The following is a 16,095-nucleotide window of genomic DNA, read 5'->3' as shown; positions in this document are numbered from 1 at the left end:
ATAGAAGAATAATCCAACTGATATAAAACTCCAGTTAAACTAAGTTTTAATTGTTAGCATACTTGACAATATTTAGGACAAAAGATGTCATAATTTATCTGATCATTGCAAGATCCTCAAGCTAGTGATTTAATTACAAATAAATAATATTTTTTTTCTTTTTAAGATGGAGTCCCTCTCTGTCTCCAGGCTAAAGTGCAGTGGTGCGATCTCAGCTCACTGCAGCCTCCGCCTCTCGGGTTCAAGTGATTCTCCTTCCTCAGCCTCCCGAGTAGCTGGGACTACAGGCACGCACCACTATGTCCAGCTAAGTTTTGTGTTTTTAGTAGAGATACGGTTTCACCATGTTGGCCAGGATGGTCTCGATCTCTTGACCTCATGATCCACCCTCCTCAGCCTCCCAAAGTGCTGGGATTACAAGCATGAGCCAGAAGTTAATTTTAAAACATTTATTTAGATTGAACAAAATCCTATTTGTCATCCAAGCGTATTGATTATTGTCAAGTTTTTGTTTTTTGTTTTACATAATTTTCTCTGGCAAAACCCTCATATAGAGCTTTATCACCAGTATACATTATGTCTCCTTGTCTTTATGCAAAGTTGAATTTTTAAAAATATATAATCCTATATTACATTACTTTCCAATTAGCTCACTTCTGGTGTAAAAGTAACAAATAGTACCAAATAGTAACACTTTCAATTATTTGTTAATAATAAAACTCTTTTATTTAAAGTATTAAATAAAATTGGTATCTATCCTATTAGAGGTAAATTTTTTCAATAATATGAGACAGCAGCTCTCACTGTATCTGAGAAAGTGCAAAAGGGTGCAAGGGAAATTTCAGCTGTGGTTTGCTTTGGGAAGAGGGAAGCAGAAATGTATTGATATAAGCTATAAAACTCCTTGCTCATAAAAATATGACAATACTTTCTTTCTCAGAGAAAGTGAGTGTAGGAAAAGCTGGATCTGCAGACCACAGGAAATAAAACACTATCAATTATCTAAATATAAAAATAACAAAGAAGCATCAAAAATACGACTTCTGAGATGAATTATTTTTGTCTCTTTTAAGCTCAGTTCTTTATCCAGTTCATCATTTAGTCACATTCCTGAAGCCATCTATAATGTAGTTTGCAGTCATGACATTTTAAGATGAAAAAAAAATGAAGGAGTACATTAAGCTCACTTGGTATTATTTATTTATTTTTCCCATGAATGCATCATTCAAATAGTGCTTTAGATATAGCACTGAAAGCATCAGAAAAGACTGGCTTGGCAAAATATCTAGTTTTAGTTCTGGACAAGAATGGAAAGGTCCGGTAGTCATAAATCTGTGAATACAAGTTATTGAATACATTTTTCAAGTCATCGTGGTGAGACAGGCAGAATTGAAATGGGTCTATGTGCATGTCTGTTTCATTCCATTTTATGTGAAAAGGGCCCGCCCTGGACTGAGTCCAAATTGACAGAAGAGCTCTAGAAGAGTGATAAATTTTAATACATCTGTTAGCTGATAGTGATTAATGGGCATATCTCAAACTCTTTAAGAAGTTTGAGATTTAAAGTGTCTCACTGCCTCTAAGTAGATTTATCAGAGACAGTTAACGGATGTGTCCACAAGGAAAATTACCAACACTAAAAAGACTCCCTATCATAGGCTGACTGGAGATATAACTAGTAGAAGAAAGATCTGGGCTTTGTGGGGGGAAAAAAAAAAAAAAAAACAAAACTAGTATATACAAAATAGAATTTTAGTAGAATTTAACCTAATGGAATTATGTGATGGAAATTAATCCAGTTTGATCAGAGGTTACTGAAATTTTATCATTAAAATTTCACTTATCTAATGGGGCCTAATACAAAATATATTCTCTTTGAAAGTCACAATTATGTATTTTTTGAAGTTTTACATGAAACTATAAATATGATGTAGTTGCTCCAATCTTCTCAAAAATGCAGTATAATCATAGACCAAATTCGCAACAGGAAACAAACATCTACATATAATTTTTGGCTTTATATTTATATTTTGCCTTCAAATTGATGTCACCCGATTTCATGCCACATACTTTTCTTCATAAAGTTTGCCATTAAATGTTACAATTCACATTATTAAACCATATCAATGAAGACTATCACCTCACAAAGGTGCTATGGAGAAAATTTTCACTATTTGAGGAAAACATTTCAAGGAGCACCAAAAGCTTTATTTTTAATGTCCTAACTGACTCAATCTTTCTATTTTCATACTCAGAGAAAACTGTTCTGCAAGCATTTAAAAATGAAAATAATTGGTATAATGAACAAAAATGTTGTTGCTACTGATAAAAGTTAGGAAAACGTAGTGAAAGCTTTTTAATTTTTAATTAAAAGCATTGTGTGTTTTTACAAAAGAAATATATGCTAGGAAATTTGGTTATCATCATTATTTTAAGAGCGAATGCCATGTGCTATTTATTTTTGGATTGGGATAATTTGTCTCAGTGGTGTAAATTTGAATTGTCTATTTGACTGGCAGTTTTGAGCCCTCACTAGGTGTCACACTGTCTGCCAGAGGCCATGTATTTGGTTTTCATTTTCCGGCATCTGAAATAAAGCTTTCCATACGGAGCCCTTGACCAAACCAACATAAACATTCATAATAACCCAAATAGCTCTAACTGATAAGACAGCATTTTTACATTACAAAAAAATGTTCACAAAACTCTGGTAAAGAAGTTGTGTCCGAAGGTCCAAATAATTTAGGAAATATATTCTTTAAAATGTAAAAAAGAAAACACCATTTATTGAACTTTAAATGACAGGCTCTGTGTTAAACCAGATCATGTGGTATCACATTTAAACTTGAGTACAACTTGCAAATAGGTTTACAATTCAACTGCATCTCACTGGCTGTTATTGTCATCACTCTGAAATGAACTATCATCATCTCCCATCTGGATTATTGTTTTAACTCTCTTAAAGGTCTCTCTGATTTTACTCTTGCTCTCCCTATGGTCTCAACACAAAAGAGGGATACTGTTAAAACAGATGGCAAATGTCTCATCCCACTGCACAGACTGACCAACAGTGTTCTATTCAAAACTAAGCTTTTAAATGGCCAGAAAAATTCTGCAGAATCCACTTCCCCTTCACTTGTGCCTATTCTTACGCTATGACTGGCCATAGCCACTTTCTCTTCCCAAATTCACTCTGCCTCCAGTCTCACCATACCAACTTTCTTGCTATTTCTCAAACTCTCCAGATTCTCTCCTTTCTTAGGGCCAATATCATAGTTGTTCTATTTGCCTAAATGATTCTTCCTCCAGAAATCAACATGACTACTTCCTATTTCCTTTAAGCCTTTACTTATGTATCTCCTTCTTAATGAAGCCTACTCCGATCATCCTGCTTAAAATTTGTCTGTTTTAAAATTTACCTGTCAACTTCTAACAAACTACATCATGTATTTGTTTATTATGATTTGTGTTTATTGTCTATCTCCACTTTCAAAAACTCCACAAGGGTAGGAATGTTGTTCACTGATGTATCCCACACTTTTATAGAAACATACTTAATAAATAATGATCATTGAGATGACTCTATGAATGAAGTCTATATCAATAATATTTTATTTTAGGGTTAAAAAATGATGCATAAATGTTTTGTAGTTTTCCCAAAAGCCTTAACTTTTCAGTAGCAGACATGAAATTTGAATGTAGGCATCTTGATCTGAAAACAGATGTACTCAAGTTCTCCGTTGGCCCACTATGGCCACTAATTTCTACTTTTTCCCACCAAACTGATTCTTGTTTAAGTTGCGAACTGTGTGTTTACTTTTCTATTAAGATTCAAACAATACTATCTCAGTAAGAAAAGAGGTAAATTAATTTACTTATGATGGAATGGAATTATATACAGCCTTCATACATAAGAATAATTTTCAGCAATATTGTTAAAAATATTTATTCATCATGCCATAATGTTGAATAAACAATCAGGATACAAATACGTATATTTGATGTGATCTTAACATGAAAAAGGCATACTTAGAAGAAAACATTTTAGGTTAAAGATCGCTTTTTTGGTTCCTTTAAAATGCCCTAATAACCTGACAAATAAATAAATAAACGGGCATATAAGGACAAAGATGGGGAGATTAGATAAAATGAGGTACATCAAAATATTTTTGAGTGGCAAGCAGAAAAGTGAATAACTAACTTAGTAGACCAAAAGTAAAAAAGAACAACATCAACAAACCAAAATAAAATATGATTTTATCAGGGGAGGGCATAAAGCAAGTTTAATTATATCAGAAAACTGAGGAACTGGAGGCATGAATTATATATGATGGTAAGAAGTGAGTGAATGGGAGGGTTAAAAAAATGTAGTATGACAAGCGAATATAAAGAAAATTTACATACCTTAGCCTGAACAGCAAGCTGATTATATCTGTTCCACCATATTTTTTTCTGTAGAGAATTAGACCAGAAAAACCCCAGGAACAGTTTGGGGAGGGGTATGTAAAGGAGATAAAATTGTGGAGTAAGTGAAAGTCAGCATATTCAAAGGAGTGGCAACTGCCCTCCTCCTCCACTCAGTTCCAAGAACTGTTAGCTAGGTTTTGACTCATAAAGCAAGAGACCAAACTAATCCTTTCTAAAGAAATAAGACATTTGGCAGGCGCGGTGGCTCAAGCCTGTAATCCCAGCACTCTGGGAGACAGAGACGGGCGGATCACGAGGTTAGGAGATCGAGACCATCCTGGCTAACACGGTGAAACCTAGTCTCTACTAAAAATACAAATAATAATAATAATAATAACTTAGCCGGGTATGGTGGCGGGCGCCTGTAGTCCCACCTACTTGGGAGGCTCAGGCTGGAAAATGGCATGAACCCAGGAGGCGGAGCTTGCAGTGAGCCAAGATCCCGCCACTGCACACTCCAGCCTGGGCGACAGAGCAAGACCCCAACTCAAAAAAAAAAAAAAAAAAAAAAAAAAAAAAAAAAAAGAAAGAAAAAGAAATAAGACATTTGCAAGAGAAAAAAAAATATATCAAATGTAGACTTTATTATTCCTCAGGTAAATGGCTGAGTCACCAAAAATAGCCCTAAATCGAGCTTACAAACAGATTTTCTACAGCCTCAGGAACCCAAAATTGTCTCATATGTTTGAGATAAGTTCACAGCATAAATCACAAGGAGCAAAATAAATATGCAATCATACAGAAATAAAGGAAATCAAGAACCTGCAGGAGAATGAAAGAAAACTTTACAAGATGCTACAATTAGCCAATGTATCACTACAGTGTGAGGATTATGAAGTCAATTTCAGATTCACAAGGCCTCAAAATATTCATCTACCATACTCCATATTTTTTCAGAAAGCTACTGTAGAATATGTTGCAGCAATAGAGGAGTAAACTGAGAAAATAGGAGACATACGATCTCAAAATCCACGAATTCTACGAAGGGGAGCAAACATAGGTTTTTGGTGAAGTCCTAGGATGATGATTGTGCAACAGGTATTAATGCGATAATGTTTGTTAACAAGGTAATGTTTGATTACACAGAAAAAGATACAGATATTTTGGAGAGTTTGAAGGAGAATTAAAGATATATAGGTACATTGAAAACCAAGCAAACCAACCAATCTATAGAGTCAAAACAAAGGGCACTCTCTTACCATCCCATCTAAAATAACTCTTATGTTCATAAATAAGTCATATCTTTCCTTGTTTTGCTTTTCTGTTCTATTTTATTTGTTGGGGTTAGAGGAGGTCCAAAAATAATACTGCTCTTCACTTGAATTTATAACCAACTAAGTTGATTCAACATAAAAATTGCAAAAATTAAGAATGAGAGATCTTGGTTAATGTACACTTGCAAATGTGTGTCCAAATACTGTGCTGCATAGAGATTACCAACCTATAATTTGGTAGTCTAGGACCACTACAGACCTTCACATACCCCTATAAAACTTCTCGAATAGAGGACTGCTGTTCAATACGTGTGGTTTGAGAACAATGGCTCTCAAAGCGAAAAGAACAGAGAGAAAGGAAGTGTATTCCCATCTCAGAATCATTATGAGGTAACTCATTCGACTTGTGTGAGAATTAATAAGGAGAAGGACAAGAGGCAAAGATTTTTGTGTGTTGCTTGCTTGTATTAATTTTGTTTTGTGATTTTTAAGATTAAATGCAAGCAAGAGATATGCAGAGGAAGAATACCTCTGTAATTTGCCACGTAACACAATGAACTTAATATGCACAATCAATCTGGATAAGGGAAAATATCAGCAGTATAATATTGAAGGTTTTTGTTATCCTCATAAGAATTCTTTCTCAACACCATATCAAACTGCTCTTTTCACTTTTTAAAATCTCTTGGGTCTTCTAGAAGGGAGTCCAGTAATTGTTCATAGAAATCTCTATTTTATATCGCATTCTACATTATGTCTAGTCAGGTTCTCCAGTGGAGTATATCAGGGTTCAGCAATAATTTTAAATAAAATCATAAAGATGATTTAATAATAAAATGCAATATAAAATGTCCTACAATTTGAACACAAACCTCCTTCTAATACAAATTTTCTAAGGAAAAAATAAGTCCAAAGATTCAAAAACTTGACCCACAACGCTTGTTTTCTGTATACATATATATGTATTATATATACATATTTTATAATATAAACACATATACAATATACATGTATTTGTAAATACTTATATGAGTGTGTGTGTATATATATATAAATAAATATATATATATATATATATATATATATATATATATATAAAATAGCCATTCTGATAATTATGAGATGATCTTTCCTTGTGGTTTTGATTTGCATTTTTCTGATTATTTGAGTTATAGGCATTTATTATATATTTTGGGGATTGACCTCTTATCAGATATATGTTTTGCAACTATTTTTTTGCGTTTCATAAGCTGCCTTTTGTCTCTATTGTTTTCCTTGCAGCAGAGAAGTTTTTCAGTTTCATGTAGTCTTACTTGTTTATTTTGTTGTTGTAGCCTGTGCTTTTAGTATCATAGCATGGAATCATCAACAGGACCAGTCTCATGAGTGTTTTCCCTTATTTTTCAGATCTTACATTTAAGTCTTTAACCGATTTTGAATTTATTGTCTGTGTGTGGCATAAGATAGAGTTCTGTTTTCACTCATTTAAATGTGGATATCCAGTTTGATCAACACCATTTGTTGAAGAGGGTATGTTTTTTTCCTTGTGTATCTTTGGTACTCTTGTCAAGATCAATTGATTGCATGTGTTAATTTACTTCCGGAATCTCTCTTCCATTCTACTGGTCTATGTGCCTGCCTTTATGCCAATGTCATGCTATTTCGATTACTGTAGTTTTGTAATATATTTTTGAAATTAGGAATTGTGATGCTTCTAGTATTTTTCTCCCTCTTGAGGTTGATTGGGTTATTTGTGATCCTCTGTCTTTCTATGTGACTTGTAGAAATGCTTTTTTTCTATTTAAGTTAAAAAAAAATGTCATTGGCATTTTGATAGGCATTACATTGAATCTGTAGATCACTTTGGAGAGTATGGACATTTTAACAATGTTAAGTAAGTCTGCAAGTCCATGAACACAGATGTCTTTCCATTTGTTTGGGTCTTCTTCAATTTCTTTTACTAATGTTTTGTAGTTTTCAGTATACAAGTATTTCACCATATTAAGTTTATTCCTAAGTATTTTATTTTTTTGGTGCTATTGTAAATGGCATTATTTCTTTTTTCTTTCAGGTTGTTTATTTTCAGTGTATAGAAAAAGAACTATTTTTTGAGGATATAGAGAAATTCAAACCCTTGCACACACTGTTGATGGGAATGCAGAATGGTGCAGCCACTATGAAAACCAATATTGAAATATCTCAAAAAATTAAAAATAAAACTACCACACGATTCATCAATATCACTTATGGGTATTTATTTAAAAAGAAACTGAAATCAGGAACTTGAAGATATATAAGCCTTCCTATGTTCACTGAAGGACTATTTACAAGAGCCAAGCTATTGAAACAACTACATGTTCATTAACAATGAGTTGACAAAGAAAATCTGGTATATACATAAAATAGATTACTATTTAGACTTAAAAATGAAAGACATTTTGCAATATACAACAGTGTGGATGGACATTCAGGACATTATGCTAAAAGAAATAAATCAGTAACAGAAGGATTTTGTGGTAGCTGGTATCATTCTTTTGTTTCCATGCTTTGAATTCCCTTAAGAATCTCTTGTAAGTCTGGTCTACGGGTAACTAATTCTTTTAGTGCTTGCTTGCCTGGAAAAGATTTTATTTCTTCTTCACTTATAAAGCTCATTTGGGAAGATATGAACTATTGATTGGAGTTTCTTTTCTTCATGAATACTAAAAATCTGCCCCCAATCTTTCCTGGCTTGTAAGGTTCCGGTTGAGAAGTCCACTGTTCGCCTCATGGGGTTTCCTTTACATGTGATTGGGTATTTTTCTGTAGGAGTGTTAGGGAATTTTTCTTTAGTGTTGACCTTGGACAGTCTGTTGATTATATGTTGGTGATGTTCATTTTCTATAGTATCTCTCAGGTATCTCTGGATTTCTAGTATCCAGATGTCAACCTCTCTAACAACATTAGGGAAGTTTTCCCAAATTATTCACTCAAATATGTTTTCCAGGTTGTTTATTTTTTTTCCTTCTCTCTCAGAAATGTTGTCTCAGAAAATGCTCTCTCAGAAATGCTCTCTCAGAAAATCTTTCTCAGTATTTTGTAGGTCTGTTCAGTTTACATAATCCCGTATTTCTTAAGACCTTGTTAACTTTTAAAATTCTTTTATCTTTATTTTTATCTGCCTGGGTTAGTTTGAAGGGTAATTCTTCAAGCCCTGAAATTATTTCTTCTGCTTGGTCCAATCTATTGCTAAAGCTTTCAATTGTACTTTGAAATTCTTTAAGTGAGTTTTTAAATTACAGAATATCTGATTGATTTCCTTTTAGGATGCTTATCTCTTCTTTCATTTCTTATATTGCTTTAGAAGTTTCTTTAGGTTGATTTTCAAAATTGTTTTGGATCTCATTGAGCTTCCTTGCAAAGTATGCTTTGAAATTTGTACCATCATTCTGAGTTTCCCTTTTGGTTAGGGATGATTGCTGGAGAGCTACTGTGTACTTTGGTTGTGTCACTACATAAAGATTTGTCATTTCTACTTTTTAAATTATTGTATTATGAATAAGATGCTTTCTTTTTCTTTCTTTCCCTATATTATTTTTTCTCTTTCCCCCATCTGTAGGAGGTGTGACTGAAGAGTTTGCTGGGTAGGGTCATTCAGCTTTGCTTCCATAGCCTTATGCACTTCTTTTGTCAGGTTTTATATTGGGCTGTTCAGTTTGACCCACAGGGCCAGTAAATGGTATTTATGGATCAGAACTGGCTGTGGATGGGTATATAGTTCATCCTTCTTTACTGGGAGAAGCTCTCTGTTGCCTCAGGCAATGGTCTGATTCATGGAGTGCACAGTGGCCTGAGTTCCCTGCTCAGCTCTAAGGGGGCAGGGTCAGAGATGGGTGTAGCTGGACTGGGCAGGTCTGCCTACAGCTTGTCTGATTGCAGACACAAACACCAGTGCCAAGGGAGAAACCAGTGAAGTTATAAGGCTTATATCCATGTTGTACTAGTTATTAAAACTTTAAGAAACTACTTAATTTTACTAATCTCATTTTGCACTTATGAAGAAAAGATGGCAAAGGAATGGACGCCTTACAAATTTGCTAAAATAATCAAATAAAATGATGCACAAAAAATGCTGATAGAATCAAATAAAATGATGTACAAAATGTGTCATTAACACTAAACAAATAGCAGTTAATAACGTTTTATCAAAGAGTTCTTTGTGAAGATTTTTGAAGTTGATGCATATTTTAGAAATTACATTGTGGCCATTTTATATTTCTGGAAGCTGGACTCTAGTTGTGAAGCACACTTTTTTAATTTTAAAATTCACCATTCATCACCAAAGAGTAGCAAAATGTTATTTGTAAAGTAAAATGGTTAGACTCTGAATATTCAATTCTCAAACTATTCATTCATTTAATATATTCCAAATATTTTTTTTAATTACCAAAGATTTTTTTCCTTAATTTTATCTTGCTCCTTTCTTTATGCCTAGAGCTGCGAGAGCCATAGGTTTTCATATGTTTACAAGCATAAGGATGAAGACCTCTCATAGAACAAACAAAAAGCCATCATACCAACCTTGGACAACACTCAGTTATAACTTTCAATGAAATGAATAAACCTGCACAACTTAAAACACTTAAGTAGAATTTTTGTAATTAGAAGCTAACTAATTATCTGATAATATATAACATTTTAGCTTTCTTGTGAATTATTTCATGAGATAAAACCAGTGAATGACATTATTTCTGTCTTCAAGCTCTTTCCTAGAAGAAATGAAAAAAAAATCAGTATACACAATTTTGCTGCATGAAAATAAATTTTAAAATTATCCATTTTAAGACTTTGGAATTAAATATATGAAAGGTAGCTAGATGATTTTGAGTTAGAGAGAAAAAGTAGGAAGATCATTTTCAAAAGACCAACGTTATCCAACTCCTGACTTGTTAAGAGCTTCTCAATAACCACAAAGAAAACCTAAATACAATGGGACAAATGCCCTCAAAATAATGAGAAAAAATAAGCATCTTATAATTTATACACACTGAGAAATTATTTGATGAATTAGAGTAATATAGAGAAAATTCCAGATGAACAAAACAGAGTTTTTCTTTTTCTTTTTTTTTTTTTTTTTAACCACTATGTCCTCTCTAGGTAAATTCTTAAGCTATGTGAAAAGATAGCTATACCAGATAGAGGTTTTATGGTACAGTATGAAATAGTGAAAGAAATATACATGAGAAACAATTTAGTTGAGGGAAAAATAAAATGAAAAAATATTATCTTCTTAAATGAAGACAAAGAGGAAGGCAAAGAGCATAGTTAACATCAATAACCAGATAAAGTCTTAGAAATTAACTCATATCAGCAGTAATGAAAAATAAGAATGATGTTTATACTTCTTTCAAAGAAAGTGTCATGGTGGATGAAATATGAAATTCACCTTGATATCATTTAGAAGATAGACTGAAAATATTAAATGAATAGGAATAAAAGAATGATGAAAATACCAAGTAAATTATGAAAGAAAGAATGTTTGTACAGTTACATAAATTCCAGACAAAATACGATGTTAGAAAACATCATCAGAGATAAAGAGGGCTGTTCTCTAATGATAATAGCTCACTTTTTCAGAACATGCAATAACCCTGGTTATGCATACCCTTAGTAATGAATTTTCGACACACGTACATACACCCCAAGTATGAGGAGAAACAGTAAACTCCACATAATATTAGGAGATTTTAAAATATATTCCTCTCAAAATAGGATAGAGTAAGCAGGTAAACATTTCAATAAGGATATAGAAGATTTGAACAAGCCAATGAATCAACCTGACCTCTTAGACATAAAGAGCACGCTACTGGCTATTGATTGCTCTGGGCAAAGATTTCAGATGGGTACAATGCAAATGGCTTTTTTCTGCTCCAAACTATCTAGGGCCTCACATGGAAACTCTAAAGTTTAGGGACTAAAATGGTCTGAATGCTCATTCACTCATAAATCTTACAGTTGATACTATGTAGGAGACTGGCTGCAGCTGTAAATGACAGCACCTATACATGTAATCTCCATGTGGTCAGAGCTTCCCCAAAACAACGTCAATGTGTTAAAAACAAGTTATTCACAAATGAAGAGAGAGAAAGAGAGAGAGCACACAGAATGGGGAGGAGCAGGGCACAGAGGGGCAGAAGTCCAAAGCTGCCTCTGCACTTTAAACCGTAGGTAGTGAGCTAAAATCTAACTTGGCATATAAATGAATGCAACCCAACTTGAAATATACTCTTGTAATAACTAGCTGACTTCAGCCAATCACAGCAACCAAGTTATTGCTAGTCACACACTGCCAGTTGATCAGACCATATCCACATAAAGCAATGCCTCATTCCCAAATCCGGCAACCACATAGCTGTAACCAGTCAAGCTGTTTCTGTACCTCACTTCCTATTTCTAAGTACAGCCTGCCCATATTGCTGAATGGAGCTCTGTGAACCTCTCCTGAATCTGAGTGCTAATTCATGAAACATTATTCGTTCAAATAAACTCTGATAAATGTAATTTGTCTGCTTCTATTTTAATGAGTAAAATAATTCCAAATACACTTTTATGGATTAAAAAGGTAATACTTTGAATAGAAGGATATTTGTAGAATTGAAAGACAATAAAACATTCCATATTAGACTTGTAGAATACTGGAAAAGCATGTAAATTACAGGAATTTTAAATATTTAAATACTTTTATGATAAAGTGTTCACAGAAATAATTTTGACAACATCAGGCTGATACAAGTTAGTGAAGCCACAGCATGTGAGAGAAGCACAGCATTTTAGTCTCAGGCCAGAGATTAAAGCATCTACTCTGGAAAAGAATGGGTCCTCCACTGCCGGAACTGCAGAAAGTGCCTCAGCTGTAGACACTGGAATTGTGCTCTCCCCATCACAAGCCTGAGGTGGGAGAAGGGCTGTACAGCTGCAGTTTCTCTTGAGCAGTGAGACATGAAGCCAGGGCCAGCTTGGCAACCTGGAACGTGTCTCCGTGTGCCATTGCTGGGTCTTCCTGCCCACTCCCCTGAGATCATGGTGCAGTAGGGCCCCCTCCATTCAAACTCCAGGCAGAAATTCACTTATTTCAAGCACCCACTTGCCTGAATCAGCACCCTAAGCCGCCCCACTTTTCATGAACATAGATTAACGTGAAATGGGGTCCCATGTGCTCCACACTCAGGCAGATCTCCAAGCATTCAAATCACCCCCTCACCTGGATCAGCAGGCTGACCCACTCCACCCTTCCTATGCAGAGATCCTGGTGCAGGAAGGCCCTCTCTGCTTCACTCCCAGGCAGATCTCCAGGCATCTGGAGCACCTACTCTCCTAGATTAGGAGTTACACTGCTCGCACACCTGTGCAGAGAATTTGGAGCCAAAAAAGGCTTCTCAGCTCCATGCCCAGGCACACCCTGGGCACTTAGTGGTTGCCCACTGGTTTATCCCTTGGAGCTGGTGCTTTTGCCTGCTATCAGGGGACCTGTATGCAGACTTGCCCCATCCAGAGGTTTGGAAAACCTCTGCAATACTCATTTAAAACATGAGAAAAATAACAAATAAGCAATATTCTATGTCCTCCATCATCCTTCTCTTATGGTAGAAAGATATGAAATAACCTTCAAAGAAGACACACACACACATACACACACACACACAATGTAGAGCAGAGAGCAGAAGAGATTCAGTACTGTATCAAAGGGAGCATTACAAAACAAGCAAACAACAAACAAAAACCTAGCAAACGGCAGATTTTATTTCCTCCGTGTTTATCTGAAATGTTTCTTCCTTGTCCGGTTCACTTCCATGTCCCGTTGAAGCAGTTTTCATCTGTTGTTATAAGCATCGCAGTAACCAAAGATACAACCTCCCAAATCATATTTCTTTTCATAGCACTCTGATTCAGTTTTCAGAAATAGATAAAGGAAACCCCCATTTCTCATCAGAATCAAGGATCTTTTATAATTTTTAATTAAACTTCTTTTAAAAATTTTGTTTTCTCTCCTACCCACCACCACTGTTTTTTAAATAAATATTTTATTTGCAGACTTCACAAAAATCTGCAAGCACTGGCCACATTTTCTTGTCTTTATATTTTAAGTCATACATGTCTCGCTATACAATACTATTCTTCACCATAGCCATCTACTAAATAAATCCTACCCATCTTGCAATATCTATCTCAAAGTCCACCTCCTCACTGAAATTCTCTGCAGTTCCTCCATACGCAAGGTGAAATTCTTCTTTCTTTCACACAGCCAGAACTATATATTTTTAAAAACCTGTTCAATAGCATAGATAACTTCTTACCTTATTTCATTACTTTTGTTTACGTTTAAGACTTTGATGTGTTTCAAGATCAGAGAATATGTGATTCATATTTTTCCATGACATATGGCATCTAGCGGAAGTCCAAGTGTGTAAGACAGGATCAATTAATAGTTTTAAATTAAGTGTATAATTTAAAAATCTTTTACTTTACGAAAAATGGTGTACATATGAAGTATGTATATATAGATTGAAACAGGAGATGAGAATAAGTTATTTTCCAGCTATAATTTTGTCTTGTAAGTGCTACAAAATTTTAATTTCTATGTAACCTTTATTTATGTCTTCCATAAATATGTATATGTGTCAAGTACTGTCCAAAGCATTAGAAATATGGTAGTGAATACATACTAAGTATGTGCTCTCAGTATTTAGAAATCAATGTTTTCCATAAAGCATAATTCTTCCCAAATATTAGAATATGTATATATAAATATTTTTAGTTTGCTCTTCCTCCTTTTTTCTCCGTTACAAAATAATTAAGAAACAGCATATTCATCCTTTATTTTTTGACCAATCACAAAATGTTTGGTTTAACATCATGAGGAGACTGAGCAACATTCTCCACCCTAAGTATATATAACTTGATGACTAGTTTATAGAAATGTATGGCCAATTATATAGGATTAATTACTGTCTCTGACATGCAAAACTCCCAAGAATAGTAAAACTGAAAGGAGTAAAGTTCAACCAGGTGAATTTCTAATTGGCATATCAATGACCCACGCTCACACACCTTTTGAAACTCTTTGCCGGTTGCAGCTACATTGCTTTCTACGAGGGCATACAAAACCTCATAGAATAAGTGGTAAAGATTGTTCAACAATGCAGAAGTTTTAGTTACATTCTTTGTAAAATTTCTTCTTATATTCAAATTTCCTCTAGGAAGAAAAGCTTTATTGAACCCGGCACAGCCATCACAGTGTTTTGCTCTTTGCACAGTATGCTCTTTCTCAGCAGGTGGAAAAGACTGTGCGTTGTCTAGTAGGGGGTGTTAATTTCAGAAGGTTTTCATATTTACCACAGTAACTAAAAGAAAAGAAGTCCTTTCTTTTTCTATAGGCAGGGTCTAATCTCAGAGCTCTGTGATGTGAAGAAACAGAGGGTGGTAGAGTAGGCTGAATGGACTTTAGCACTATGTATCTTTTCACACAAATGCGGAGGACAATTATTCCCTCAGGTTATAAACTCTTTGTATTTTCGCTTTCATTGATTCATCAGTAGTTGCTCAAATCAAAAGCAGGATATCTGCCTGCCTCTATGTTTTTGAAGCTATACATCCTCTACTTCCATTATGCCCTTTAAACAAAGTTATTCTCTAAAGAGCTCTTTCCCTTAAAGGATGTGAACAAAATTTAACTTAATATCCCATATTAGAATGGAACCACAGTTAGTGCAATCATATTATATTTTCTCTGGTGCACTTGATATATTCTAAGATTTTTTTGTATTTATCAATCACAATGCGTAATAGTACATTACATGAATAATAGGCATACATTTTTCGATATCATTATTTATTAACTATTAAGTGGGACATAGGGAAAGGAGTGGTGGCTGGGTCTACATTTCCAACGGCAAATCTTCAAAGTTTTCTGACTGTAACTTTTGGCTGAAGTAACTATTTGTTTATCAATAAGTTTGTAAAAGTAAATTTGTGCATAACTTGGATTATAAAGGATAACTCTAAACATTTCTTGCTAAGACCAATTCTAAGCAATTTATACATATTAAGTCATTGATAGAAATCATAGAATGTAGGTGCTGTCATCAATGCCATTATCCTTTACATAAAGAATGTACAGAATTTTAAAATAATTTGCCTAAAATTTATGCAGATGTCAGTGATAGCACTTGAGACACAAACCTAGTTAGTCTGGCTCTAGAGCATGTGCTCTTAAGTACTGCACTCTACTGAGTAGGTATATTTGCCTATTATTGTGCCATTTAGCTATATGGTTAAGATAACGCTTTTCTGTTATTTTTAGCAATGCCTCTGTATTGAATTACCATAAACTGATCAGTTTCACTTACTGGCAGATCAGAATTCTATAACCTGGCTC

Source organism: Macaca fascicularis, chromosome 5 (assembly GCF_037993035.2).
Source record: "Macaca fascicularis isolate 582-1 chromosome 5, T2T-MFA8v1.1".
In the NCBI taxonomy this organism is placed as follows: Eukaryota; Metazoa; Chordata; class Mammalia; order Primates; family Cercopithecidae; genus Macaca; species Macaca fascicularis.
This window is presented reverse-complemented; position numbering follows the sequence as displayed.